This window comes from Aythya marila (assembly GCF_965140915.1).
Source record: "Aythya marila genome assembly, chromosome: 2".
NCBI classification, from domain to species: Eukaryota; Metazoa; Chordata; class Aves; order Anseriformes; family Anatidae; genus Aythya; species Aythya marila.
In genome coordinates, this window is record NC_139043.1 from 85,711,338 (window position 1) to 85,724,019 (window position 12,682).

Sequence of the window (12,682 nt, forward strand, 5' to 3'; positions counted from 1 at the left end):
TGAGGGGGAGTATAATTTAATCTGTTTTAAGAGTGTAAGTTATTTCCTAGGGATCAAAAAAAAAAAAAAAAAAAGGTTTTCTTTAACTGTTACAGCCAGACTTATAAGAAAGGTGATGATATCCCTCTATCAGGATCTCCTGAAATAGACTCAGATCAATGTCTTATTATAGTAAATGAGAATTGAACCAGAAATCCAGATCTCAGTCTAAACCTGAAAGAGGGTAGTCATACAGGTGAACTTGAGAAGGCATCAAATCTCATCTGGAATGAACATGAGAAACCAAAAAAAAGGAAGAAAAGGAACATCCCTGAAGTGTGCCAGGAGTCGCATACTATACATGGTGTAATAAGGCTGCACCAGAAATTGCCCACAAAAAGGTGCCCACATAGGGGTCTGGCCTTTTTTTAGCCTTTGCAAGTCTGTTGAAGCATTCATTTAAAAGTGAATGAGAGTAATCAGAGCATGGGCATCCCTCTTTTGGAGGACAGAAAGTTTACTTGCACAGGGCAGATTGTATTGCAAAAGCCTCAAGGCCAAAACACATGCTCTGGCTTGTTTAATTTACTGCCAAAGTTTTCAGTCTCTGTTGGTAACTATTTTAGTTTTCCTTAATTTTATCCCTCATGTAATATCCTCCAAAGTATTCATACTACCTAACCCCCTATTCATAAATTCCACTGATTTTGACCAGAATTGGACACCAACATACCTTGAAGAAGAAAACATAAGAAGAATTTTGTGCTTATAGAAGCTGAGTGAGAAGTCAGTTGGACTGTATGCTAGAAAAAACTGACCAGAAGTCTTGGGGTAAGACCTGCTACAGTCTGAGGTTCAGAAGCCCAGTGAGGACTGTGACTGAAGGGGTCCAAGTCAAAGCAGTACTTTCTCTGAACTAAGTGCCTGTGCTGCCATACTTTTTAGCCAAGAATAAATTCTCCCCTCTGATTCATATGAGCATACATCAAATATACAAACAGCACAGCAAACATTAGTTTTTCTTCAGCTTTTTTCTTTGACTTACACAAGTGGAACAAGTTCAGGGGTAGAGACAGAAACTCTTTCAAGCCTTCTCTCTCAGCATGCTTAAAGACCAGCTGTTAAGGAATTACCCTAGTAAACAGTGGATACAGAATCAAACTTTGGCTTCGAAACAGACCCATGTCATTTATGAGTTTGGATTTCACACATCAGGCTACTATTCTAACAAGCTGTATACTGTTAAGAAATATACTGTTAGGAAATGCAGCACAGACAGGGAGTGCAAGTTCCTCTTCCCCCTGCAAGAAAGAAAATGCATATGAAAGAAAACAAGTACTAAGAACCCTTCCTGGATCTGGTCACCCAGAGGAAGTTTCTAGAGCGCTCCTGGTGACTTCAGGTGCTAAACTGTGCAATGCTGTCAGGACTTACTGGTACTGAATCTATCCACTGGCAGAAAGGCATGCATCTATTGACTTTCAATAGTGGAATATCATCATCTCCAGAATAAGAGGTGTGAATATGAGGAGGTTTTCTTGAAGTTAAGAACCTAAAATGACAGATAGATCAATTTTCCATTTCTGTTATATAGCTGTACCCCTCTGCATGCCTCATTCCCAGCCATAAAACACACACATGAAAATGAGTTCTTCCATGAAGAGCCTCAGAAAGCCTAAAAACCACTGTTTTCCAAGAGTTTCTTATTCTTATAATGTATGACACATACAAGAAAGCCATTTGCTCACTTGTGCCAAATATAAGGAAAAAAAAGTCCATATTTTAGAAATGAGGATCATTAACGCTTTTATAATCATCAAATAATGATGAATTACTCATTTCTCAAAGTCTTTCAAGACTTCTAGGAAGACATGATTGAAAGCATTTGACTGAATCCAAGGAGTCCCTTGCCACACCACTGCATAGCATGTGAAGATTAAAAAGAAGGAGGTCAGGTTTTAAAGTCTCTTGTGACCCTAAGATTTATGAAAACCTTCATTTTCAAAAAGGATTAATGTTGACCCTGTATGAAATAAGAGAATTTCTTTGAGGTTGTGATTTTAAACTCCTTGAGAAGTTTTAAAGAAAAGTAAGTGCTTTCAGAGGACAACCATTTTGTATCAGTTGGGAAAAAATATATGAGAAATTGGTTGTCATATATCAAATCTGATCCCACTGAGGAATATGTACATTGCTTTTATCACATACATTTATCCACTGAAGCATCAAGAATCATAGAAATCTTTAGTGTTACACTGATTAGATTTTGTAGCTATGTGTACTTGAGGCTCTATGAGCTGAAAAATCCATTAAAACAATGTAGTCCATCCTGCAAGGGCGATGCTTTGAAAATTCCAGTTGATCTAATAGGACTTCAGTTGTCTAAAGCAACAACTGTGAACTTTTTCTCATGGGTGAACAGCATTTCCTCTTAGAAGACTGGCAACGGTCCTGCACTAGCCTTCCTACCCATGCTACAAAGATTCACCCCAAACATGAAAACAGAGCTCCAACAGCCCCCAACATGTCTTCCCACATAGCAAGAAGCTGCATATTAATCACATGGAGACTTATATCAAGTCATGGGATAGCAATGCCATTGGCATGTCATGAGAAATGCAAGCAAACATACATTTCAATGGTATGTTCTCCTGCATTTCAAGAAGAAGAATTTGAATGTATTATAATTTTCTGTCATGTTTTGCATTTTTATGGTATCATCTTTGAACCTTTTAGAGAGAGAAAAAATCTTCCTTTTCTCTCTTCAGTTTGTTGCCACTTTCTAATAGGTCTGAAATTATTTCCTCTGTTCCACTTCCTCACTCATGCAGCTGGGTCTTGTTTTCTTGCTTGTTTCTGCAGCTGCAAAAATTAAATACAAGTCTTTTCAACTATAAAAGCACAGTTATGGGAACATGGAGACAGCACATATGTTATTTCTAGTAACTCCTGCATAAACTGTAGCTGTACAATAAAAGTTCTCAGCATTAAGGAAACAAGATACATTTATATTTCAGTCCAAATCCATTGAGTGCCACATTCACAAGACTACAAAGTGCTAGTGAATATGAATTAGGCTTTAGAGGCAAGGATTATTAATTGCATAAATATAGCATGGGAAATAGCCACTGAAGTAAATTGCAACAAGGCATGCTAAGGATAGTGTCTTGGAAAACAATCTTGTGATGATCATGACAGTGAAGCAACTGGAATAGACAGTACAGGGACAGTTTCATCATTTGAAGATGAAGGACAGGTCTCTCTTGAGAAGCGGTTAGGAAAACAATGTTTGGGAAAGACCTAGCTTTAGCTGTCTAGCTGCTGTGAGGAACAAGATGGACTAGAAGACCTCTTGAGATTCCCTCTAGCCATCTGATTTTATAAAACCTCATTATGTAGAATTTGGTAATTAATAAAATCATTACTGTTTCTTACTTGACCTTAGGTGGTCCCTCCCACATTTGCTTATTCAAGCATGGTCTGGCCATTCCTGTGGCAATTATAAAGGTAATTGTACCTGTAAAAGCCTGAGGGGGAGATTGATTGTAGTTTGTATGAGTGGATGTCAGTAGTCTGGCTGATGCTCCAGCCCTCTCTCCTGCCCTCACAAGCTCTTTCTTGTGATGTATTGTCATGTATTTTTAATCATCTTTAATCTGATGCTCTAAAACAGAAGTTTCACCTCAGTCACAACTCAAGCATGTTACAATACAAATCAAAATAAAAAATTAAGCAGATAGTTTGAATGTGTGCTTTATCTCCTAATTAAAAGGCAGGTGATCTCCCAAATCCAGATCTAAATCAACCTTGCAGTAAATTTAAATTGAGCCTGAAGTTAGATGTGAAAACTGTAGCAGGTTGCCTGTATTACCTTCAACTGTAAGCATCTAGGCTGAACTGTGCTAGTGCTGTCTGTATCCTTGCACCACGTGTTTTGTTCATTTCTAATCAGTTTTTTACAGTGTAAAAGTAAACAACAAATTCCAGCTGACATCACAAGTCAAATTTTGCTGTTTCTGTGACTGGTGTGATTCACAGAAATAATCTGTCACAGGCTACCTGTAACAAAGAACCTCAGTTTGGAATTCTCAACAGCTGGTTGTGTTAGCTGGTTGATCTGCTAAGGCTTTGGGAGGTTTAAGTGACCATAGCTTTCACTACTTTCTTTTCTATGCTTTCAATGTTTATGAATCTTGAGAGAGCTTAAACATTTAAGGAGAATGGAGAATTGCCTAAAGGAAATTTCACTTTGAAAATAAAGTATTTATGCTCGTTTGTTAACTTCTAGGGATAAGGCAGAAAGGTCTCTTAAATTTTTGTGATTGCTCTGAAGTTTCCAAGTACAAATTCACATCACAAAAATGGTGAGGTCTTCAAGTTTACTTCTATTTGCCACCATTCTTGGATGCTGTCTGAGAATGCCAGATCAATTAAAACAAACAAACAGACAAATTAAAACAAACAGACAAAACAGAAATCCCTCAGACCATTTTTGAAACTTTATGCCTACTTTGTACCTTCTCTTCTATATCTTATGTAACCTATCTCCTGTAGTTTGATTGCCCTCCAATTTCATTATGGCCAACATGCTTTCCTTCTTATGCTTTTAAACAGATTGTTTGTGTCATGAGTACAAAGATGCAAACTGATTACTGGAAAAGAAACTATGATTTTGCCATGGAAACAAATAGTCTCTTTTTGTTTCATGGAAAATTTACAGAGAATAATTCACCTTTCAGAACAGACTAAGAAACATGCTGAGCATATAGAAAGATTCGTGTAAATCTCAGAAGCTGTAGTCCAAAGTCTATAGAGCACACAACTTATGTTAAACTCTTTTTAAAAGATACCTTATTATAAAAATATTTATTAGAAAAATCAGCAACCAAAGAACCACATCTTACATAGATAAAGCATCAGATTTAAACCAAGGCAAACAGCTTGGTTAAAAGCAAGACATATTTGAAATAAGACATGGGTAGCATCTGTCTATATCCAAAATTGCAATCATAAAATTCCTGTTTGTTTGCTTTCTACTACTGAAAATACAGAAATTCTGTATCTGCTTGTGCTTCTTTTTCCTTTAATATTTCCCAGTTCTCTTTCTGCTTATAAGCATATCCAGAATTGCGTCAACGATAACAGCTCTGAGCAGACCAGAGCGTAGTTAATGCAGCAGACCAATTAATGTTTGTCTAAATATCAGAGGACTTGCTGAAGTAGGAGCACTCTGAGATCTGCTAATGTACATGTGCAAGAGAGTGCTCCTAAGTGGATTTTTTTAGATCTCAAGCACAGGAGCAGGTAAAATGCTTCCCCTCCACTCTTTGTAAAGGATTTTAATTTTTAGAGATGGTTTTAGGGTGCAGGGCTATTTCCTTCCTTTGTGTAGCATTATCTTGAAGGGATTCTGCTGCTCATTGCATGCCTTCCTGAAAGATGCCTCAAGCATCAGCCAGAGCAGAATGTAAAACCACTTTTGTTGAAACTGTCCCATTTTGCAGAAACATTCAAAATTTCTCAGCTAAAGAATGAATCCTCCAAGTTAATTGTTCAGTAATGATGTGAGAAGAGGATCTGGTCTCCAGCTAGCAATCCCAGGGCAGTATTTTATTCTGTGAAAGGTTTGCATATATTATCCTTATTGAAAGGACTGCAAGTGAGTCTTTTCTTTTTCCAGAAGGTTTCCTAAATACTTAACAAGAAACATTTCTTTTCTATTTGGACCACTAACAGTTCCACCTTCATGGTGGACTAGTGCCAACAAAAGGGGAGAACAACCCTTCTGACCAACCCCGCTCCTCCTTTAGAAAACACACATATAATAAACCTGATCCAGAAATATGAATGTGAAACAGCAGGGAGAAAAGAAAACAGTTTGGCTTTTATGTGTATAAACTACTGAACTTGTTTATAGGGGAGAGAGGGTAGGGAAGAAGAGCCAGGGCTATAGTAGCTGTTCATCTTCCAACAGACTGTTTTTAAAATGAAGGAGTGATCTCTGCTTATTTCAAGATGTAGGGACCTATTTTAAGGAAAAGGGCTCAAGACCTCAGAGTGTATAGAGTTCAAGACAGCCTTATTTTTCAGTGTTTTCCAGCTGACTGTTACCAGAGTAGAATCTCATGGAGTGAAGCCCTTGCTGTGAAGGCCAATTTTTCCATGCATTGCTTAGAGAACACGTGTTTATGAGTACTGTCACACTGCCAGCGAGAAGGTAGCTGTTCCAATGCTGTCCTTAATAGCAGCTATGCCCCTGCTTTGAATATAACATCTAAATCAGAATCAGGAAAAGTTTGACTGAATCAGGAAAGCACTTGTGCTCACTTATATTCATACCATGATGGAAAAAAAAAAAAAAAAAAAACCTTCATTGAGTGGAGAACAAGACAAAAAGCAAACTCAAAATGTTTTGCTGTTCCTTCATTATCATTTCTAGAGGTAAGGATTTGAAAACGACCCCCACACACCTTACAAATTGATCAATAATTTCTCATAGCAATTGTTTCTGAACTCTGAAGATAATCTAAACTTCTGGATTGCAAGCAGTATAATCATAGTAGTGTTCTATGAAGTTGTGCAAAATTTTGTGCTATTGGAGGAAATCCTGGGTTATAATGGTGTTAATCTAAATAAGAAGGGAGGTTCTGAAGTGGCCACCATTTATGCAATTGTGTCTCTATCAGCACACATGCCTACATATTGAGATCTTTCTCCCATCTTATTTAGTTAGGTTCATGGGTAGGTGAAATTGTGATTTGACACAGAGATCAAAATTCCGTGGCAAAGTTGTTCTACATCACTTTTTTAGAGGCATGTGTGTATAAAGTGCCATGTTTCCACAAAAGTATTAATAGATATCTGGACCGAAGGGCTTTTAAGCAGGAATATTCAGGCTAACAGCCCTATAGCTACCAGCACTTTCCAGTGCACTGTTCAATATCATCAGGTCATCTTGGCACTGACAATCAGAAATGTGCTGCTTGGAGTTAGATTTAATAGAGTCAGATGCAATTTACAATAAGCAGCCTATTCCTAATTATTCTGTTAAATGCCAAAAGCAGAAATCCTTCATCAGACACCCAGCATCTTGAAATGGGAATGCTAACCAAGAAGAGAGCCAGAAGTCATGCCAAGATACAATATTTTGGCTCCAGTGGAGCAGTTTCAGAAATAACAGCAATCATCTCTTTTTCCTTAGCTTAAATATATGTTTTTTCTAATGGGTCAAAAAACACTAGCATCATTTCAGTAGAACAAGGTTAGGAAAGGAAATTCCATGCGTCTTTATGCTGACAGACCAAACTTTTGGGGAGGTACTGTGTTAATTTGATAATACAAAGCTTTTCATTTATTGATCTGAGGCCATAACAGTTTATCTGATCACAACTGGCACTGTGGCTAAGGAGGTCCAAGTGCTGGCAAAGTGTTGACGTTGTGCCATCATGGAATGAAGAAATTCAAGCAGGACAAATGATAAAAGTATTGGATAGCTAAATTATAAGAATCCCAGGGAAGAAAACAACCAAACAAAAACTTTTAATAAAACAGCAGGGGAAGAACAGAAATAGAATTAATGCTGACAAACAGGCTGTGATAGAAGGCAGATCCTATCAGACAGAACTGATTTATTCTTTGATACAACCAGTGCAACTGATAACCTTATTAAAACTTGATTTTTAAATGTATTGAGTCATCCATTTTGGGGTGGTTACTTATAGAAACAGATCCCCAATCATTACTTAATGATTCCACCATTTCTTAAAATTCAGCAGTTCTTTCTGATATCTAGTCTCTAAGAACACTTCTAATTATCTAAAGGCAGTTTCTCAGCAACAACTTTTTTTCCATTTTGTAATCCTGTGTTTGACCTCAAGTATTTTGTTCTCTTGGAAACTTAAATGTCACACTGGCTTGTTAGTCTTTGAGCTAGCATAGCATGTCAAGTGTTTGGGTACAGACCGGATACAAATTGACATTTTGCTAGCCTATTTGTTGGTTGGTGACCAAACATTTGTATTCTATTTTTAATTACTCTTTTCCCACTGTTTTTACTCTTCCTTATTCCATTTTTCTTTTATTACAATCTACATTTCTCTTGTTTCTTTGCTTCTGGTTTCCCTTTTTGTTGTTCTTTTATTTTCCCTTCTTTTCTCTTGCTTTCCCTTCACTCTTCTTTCTGTCCCACTTTCCAGTCAGGGCAGCTGCCATTATTACAATACAGTGCAAATAAATGGAGTTGATTTAGAACATCATGAGTATTTCAGCGTTACACCCAGACCTTTAAAAGTGTTACTGCAGAAGAATAAGACAAACTAAAGCCAAACAAGTTTTAACAGCACTGCTGTAGAAACTGAAATTGTAGATCAGCGTGAACTCATAATTACCAGTTACAAACAGATAAAATAAGACAGTTAAGAAGAGTTCAAACAGCGGCTTTTTGAATGTCTTATATAACCACTGAATTTTCCAGTAGGTTCACAATAATTATATCTCACTGTCACTTGAAAAAAAACAAAACCAATGGTACTGTTGGGACATAAGGTCAAATATACAAATAAAAACTAGTACAAAAGGCTGATTTTCACACAGTCCAAACTACATAACACTAAAATGCTTTTGTTTTGTTTACAGATCATGTTAGTGTCATTGTTGTCTTCATGACTTCTAAAAGCTCATCTCTCTGAAAGAGTCAAGACTTAGCACACTGAAGTTGCAATTCACTGTTTCATTTTCATGGCTGAGGTAACTTGGAGTAGTTTTCCTTGATTCTTCATGCTAACTGCAAAGTCAATCTTAGTAGTTCCAGGACCTAAAACCTCTTTACATGTTAGTACATACAGGGCAGTAAACTCAGCATTGCTAATTACTGTATAAAGAAAAATAAATAAAATAATAAAAACCCTTAGAGAAATCCATATGCTGCCTGTTTGTCAGGGTGCAGCAAGGGCAGGCTGCTTCTTAGAGGAAAGTAAGACTGCAGGTTCAGCCAAGAGTTTGGATTGCCAGGCAAGTCCATAGCAATGAAGCAGGTCCAACTGGGAAATTGTATCACCAAGTCAAGGTCAAGTCCAGATCTGGAGACAATGAGCAGGGTAAGCCATAATCCAGTGACCTCCAGGCAGAATGTACCATGATAGACAGGTCTGAGATAAGCTGGAAAGTCCAGTTTATGTTCCAAGGTCAAGATGTGGATCAGTGGAGCAGATGGTCAGGCAGAGATATGGCTGCAATGCAGCTTAGGTGGGGACCAAAGGTGAGGGATTCAACATCTCCCAAGGTAAGGCGGGAGTCCCCTGTTGCATCATGTTATCTGTTTCTTCAGTGTGGGTCCTATCAGCAAGCTGGGCATGGATGTAGTTGGCTAAACTCCCAGAACAGGGGTTGCATTCTCTGGGCCTTTCCACTGTTAATTGCAAATGCAGACATCTTTATATGTGGATATGAAGGACGTCCCTATTTATTCCACATAAAAATACCAACCTAAAGAAGAATAAAACTCCAGGTTTGGGAGCTAAGGGGCAGTGTTTCTGTAGTGGCTGAATTTTCATTGCACTATGGACTGCATCAGCTGTGAAATTAAACTGAAAATGTGGAGCTAACAATGCTGAAACTTTCAACAAAAATGTAGGCTTTGCAAGCCTGTAAAGCATCTCCTTATGAACGTGTGTTGTTAAGCACTTTAGGAGTGATTCCATTCAGTAGTCACTTACAAGAGAACATTTGTATTGATTCCCACAGGAGATATTTCAGGAGCAGATCACCAGGATGTGCAACCTGTACAATTTAAAAAGATAATGCATGTCAATGGTGAAGTTGTCATGTAACTGAACACTACAGAAAGATTTTGGTAGAGCTTCTCAGCATGGGAAACCAGTGAAAAATATACCCTCAGGTAGGAAAACACTCTCTGACATCAGGCTTGTGACTCCCATGGATTATAATTTGAGTCTAATCGTTGGAGGAAACAATCTTCACACTGTCAAGATTTAGATCTTTCATCTGAATTCCCAGTTTAGCCCAATTAGATATAGAATGTGGGTAGTTTCAAAAATTGCATAGATTGCCTGAGACTGAAAGTGCCCAGAACTGCATTGTGGAGAAAAGCAACCAGAGTCTCACAGGAAAAGACAAGCACCAGAAAAATGAACAAGCAAAAGGTTGGATGTTGCTGCATATGACGGTTAACATTACTGTTTCACAAGAAAATTCCTGGCTGAAATAATATCTATTCCTTCATAAGTAATTTCATCATCATTACATATTTTTATGCTTTTTGCTAGTGCATCTGGGAAGTGTAATGTGCAGAGCAGAGCAGTGAGCCCTAGCAATGAAAAAGGAACATCCAGGAAAACAGAGAACAGCTTAGGGACTGATTAGAAGTCTGCAGTAGACTGAATATAGAGGATGGGGAGATGAAAAATGGAGGAACTGAGGAGCAAGAAGAAACTACTGTCTTTCCTGTCCCTTGTGAATCTTACCCATCAGAAGTGCCCCTACGATAAGCTACACAAATAAACAGTATTCCACAAACAAGAAGTCAGTATCTTGTCCTTGAAACGATGATGTTCCAAAGCACAGCATAGTTCCAGTCAAGCATTGCCAACAGTGAGAACTGCCCAAGATTGCAAAGTGGTGAGCAAAAGTAATTATGGCACATGAGCAAGGCTGATTTTGTGTGCAAATGATTTTTGCTGAGTTGTCATAACTAAGGAACTACATTAAGAGCTAGTGAGAAAAAATGAGTATCTAGAGAATCTCCTGAAGTAGACAGTTCATTTCTGTACAAGGTTACTCTTTGGTTAGTGCTGATTCAGAGAATTGCAGACTTAAGTTGCAATTGATCTCCAGAGGTCATCCAGTCCAACCCCCTACACCAAGCAGGCCCACCTCCTAAGCTAAATCAGGTTGCTTAGAGTCTAACCCTGAAACCATCCAAGGACAGAGATTTCAACAGCTGTCTGGTCAGTTTGTTCCAGTGCTTAACCACTCTCATGATGATTATTCCCCCTCTGTTTCATTGTTCTACTTAGATATGTCTTTTGCTGACACCTACATACACATTCTCTCTTCCCTGTCTTACCAGAGGTTTCTGTCACCTATTTATATTAAAAACAAATATGACAATGTGTATACCCAAGTACTAACTAAGGAAATTAAATCTGTAGGAGAGGGTAACTAGGAGATATCTTCTTAACAGCTATTGCTTTTCCACCAACAGTCCTAGAATGGAGCTCTTTTGTCTCCATGCAGAAGGCCATGTACAGCTGATTACATAAAGAGAATTATTGAAAGGATGAAGAACTGAGATGAATTGAAATGAAAAATATATATGTCATGTCATGTCTGTAGAAGCCATAGCTACTGCAACACTTGCATTTTAACATTGGAGAACAGCAGAACCATGATTTCTCTACCATTTCAATAAAACAAAAATGCTTTCATCACCAGAAGAAAAAAGTTATTCAAGATGAAAGCCTTGTGATGGAATAGAGAAATGACCCTTTAATATTCTAAGTGACATAACCATAATCATTTAGAAAAGCAGGGCAAGACATGCCATTTTCTCACTTGATCTAACAAAACAAAAAAATAAAATAAAATAAAATAAAATAATTAATTAAAAAATTAATATGAAGTAGTATGAAACAGTGGTTTGTTTGTTATCCAGCTCATGACTGCATTAATTTAGTACAAGCATGTCAAATATAAACAAATGGATGAACTTTTAAACACGTTTAATCTATCTCCAGTTAGTAGCACTCTTTTTTTTCTGCTACTTTTTTCCTCCTTCCCTTTCCCTTACAATCTGCTCTACCCTTTCACTATTCAAACAACCAAAAACATTTAAAGTAGTATTGTGCACTGAGAGGCTTGCTTTCCTCCAAAATTACTGAAGAGCCATGCAAAGCCAAGACCCTCTATGAACTCTTCCTTGGGCAGCTGAACAAGTTAAACACAAGCTTCTTGGCATGCTGACAAACCAGCATACCTCCAGTCTGGAAGGTATTGGCAGGCACCTTCTTTTTAGGTCACCACTCAGAGACATGCTTACTCTGACTGGTCAGGCAGTTGAGAATCACACTTCTCTTCTCAGGTGATGATGATATATTATCTGTCACCTAGAGGCATTGCTTCCTGAGCTATATTCTGCACAAGGGCCATATATCATACAGAAATGAGTCAGTCAGCTGTCTGGTAAGGCTCACATCAAAGCACTCTCCTGACTTTATTCTTGTTTGAAAAAGAACACTTCTTTTTAAAAGATGTTATTTGTTTTATTTATTTTCTTTCAAACAAATACAAAATAGAAGTTTCTTCATGGCTGGAGAGAGACTAATGTAATAAAAATTGTACTGAGGGATTAGTGTATGGGTAGCTCTATGATAATCTCTGCAGTGATTGTCAATCTTTCAGACATATATGGACTGTATTTTCGCAGGAACATTTCCCTAAGCATCTTCTATTTTCACTGGAATAGTAATACATTTACAGGTGCTTATGAGCAGCATATGGCCAAGGTACAGGTACATTAATTCTAATGAGCATCTTGTCTTTGTTTATTTACTAGATTGAGGAATCTAGTCTCAGTTTATTCTAGAGAAGAGAAGAATAGCTTTAGAAACAAAACTATTTCTAGAATAGTTTTGCATACAGGGAAAAGTTGTTTTGCCGTTGTTCTCAACTCATTGCAACTACACTA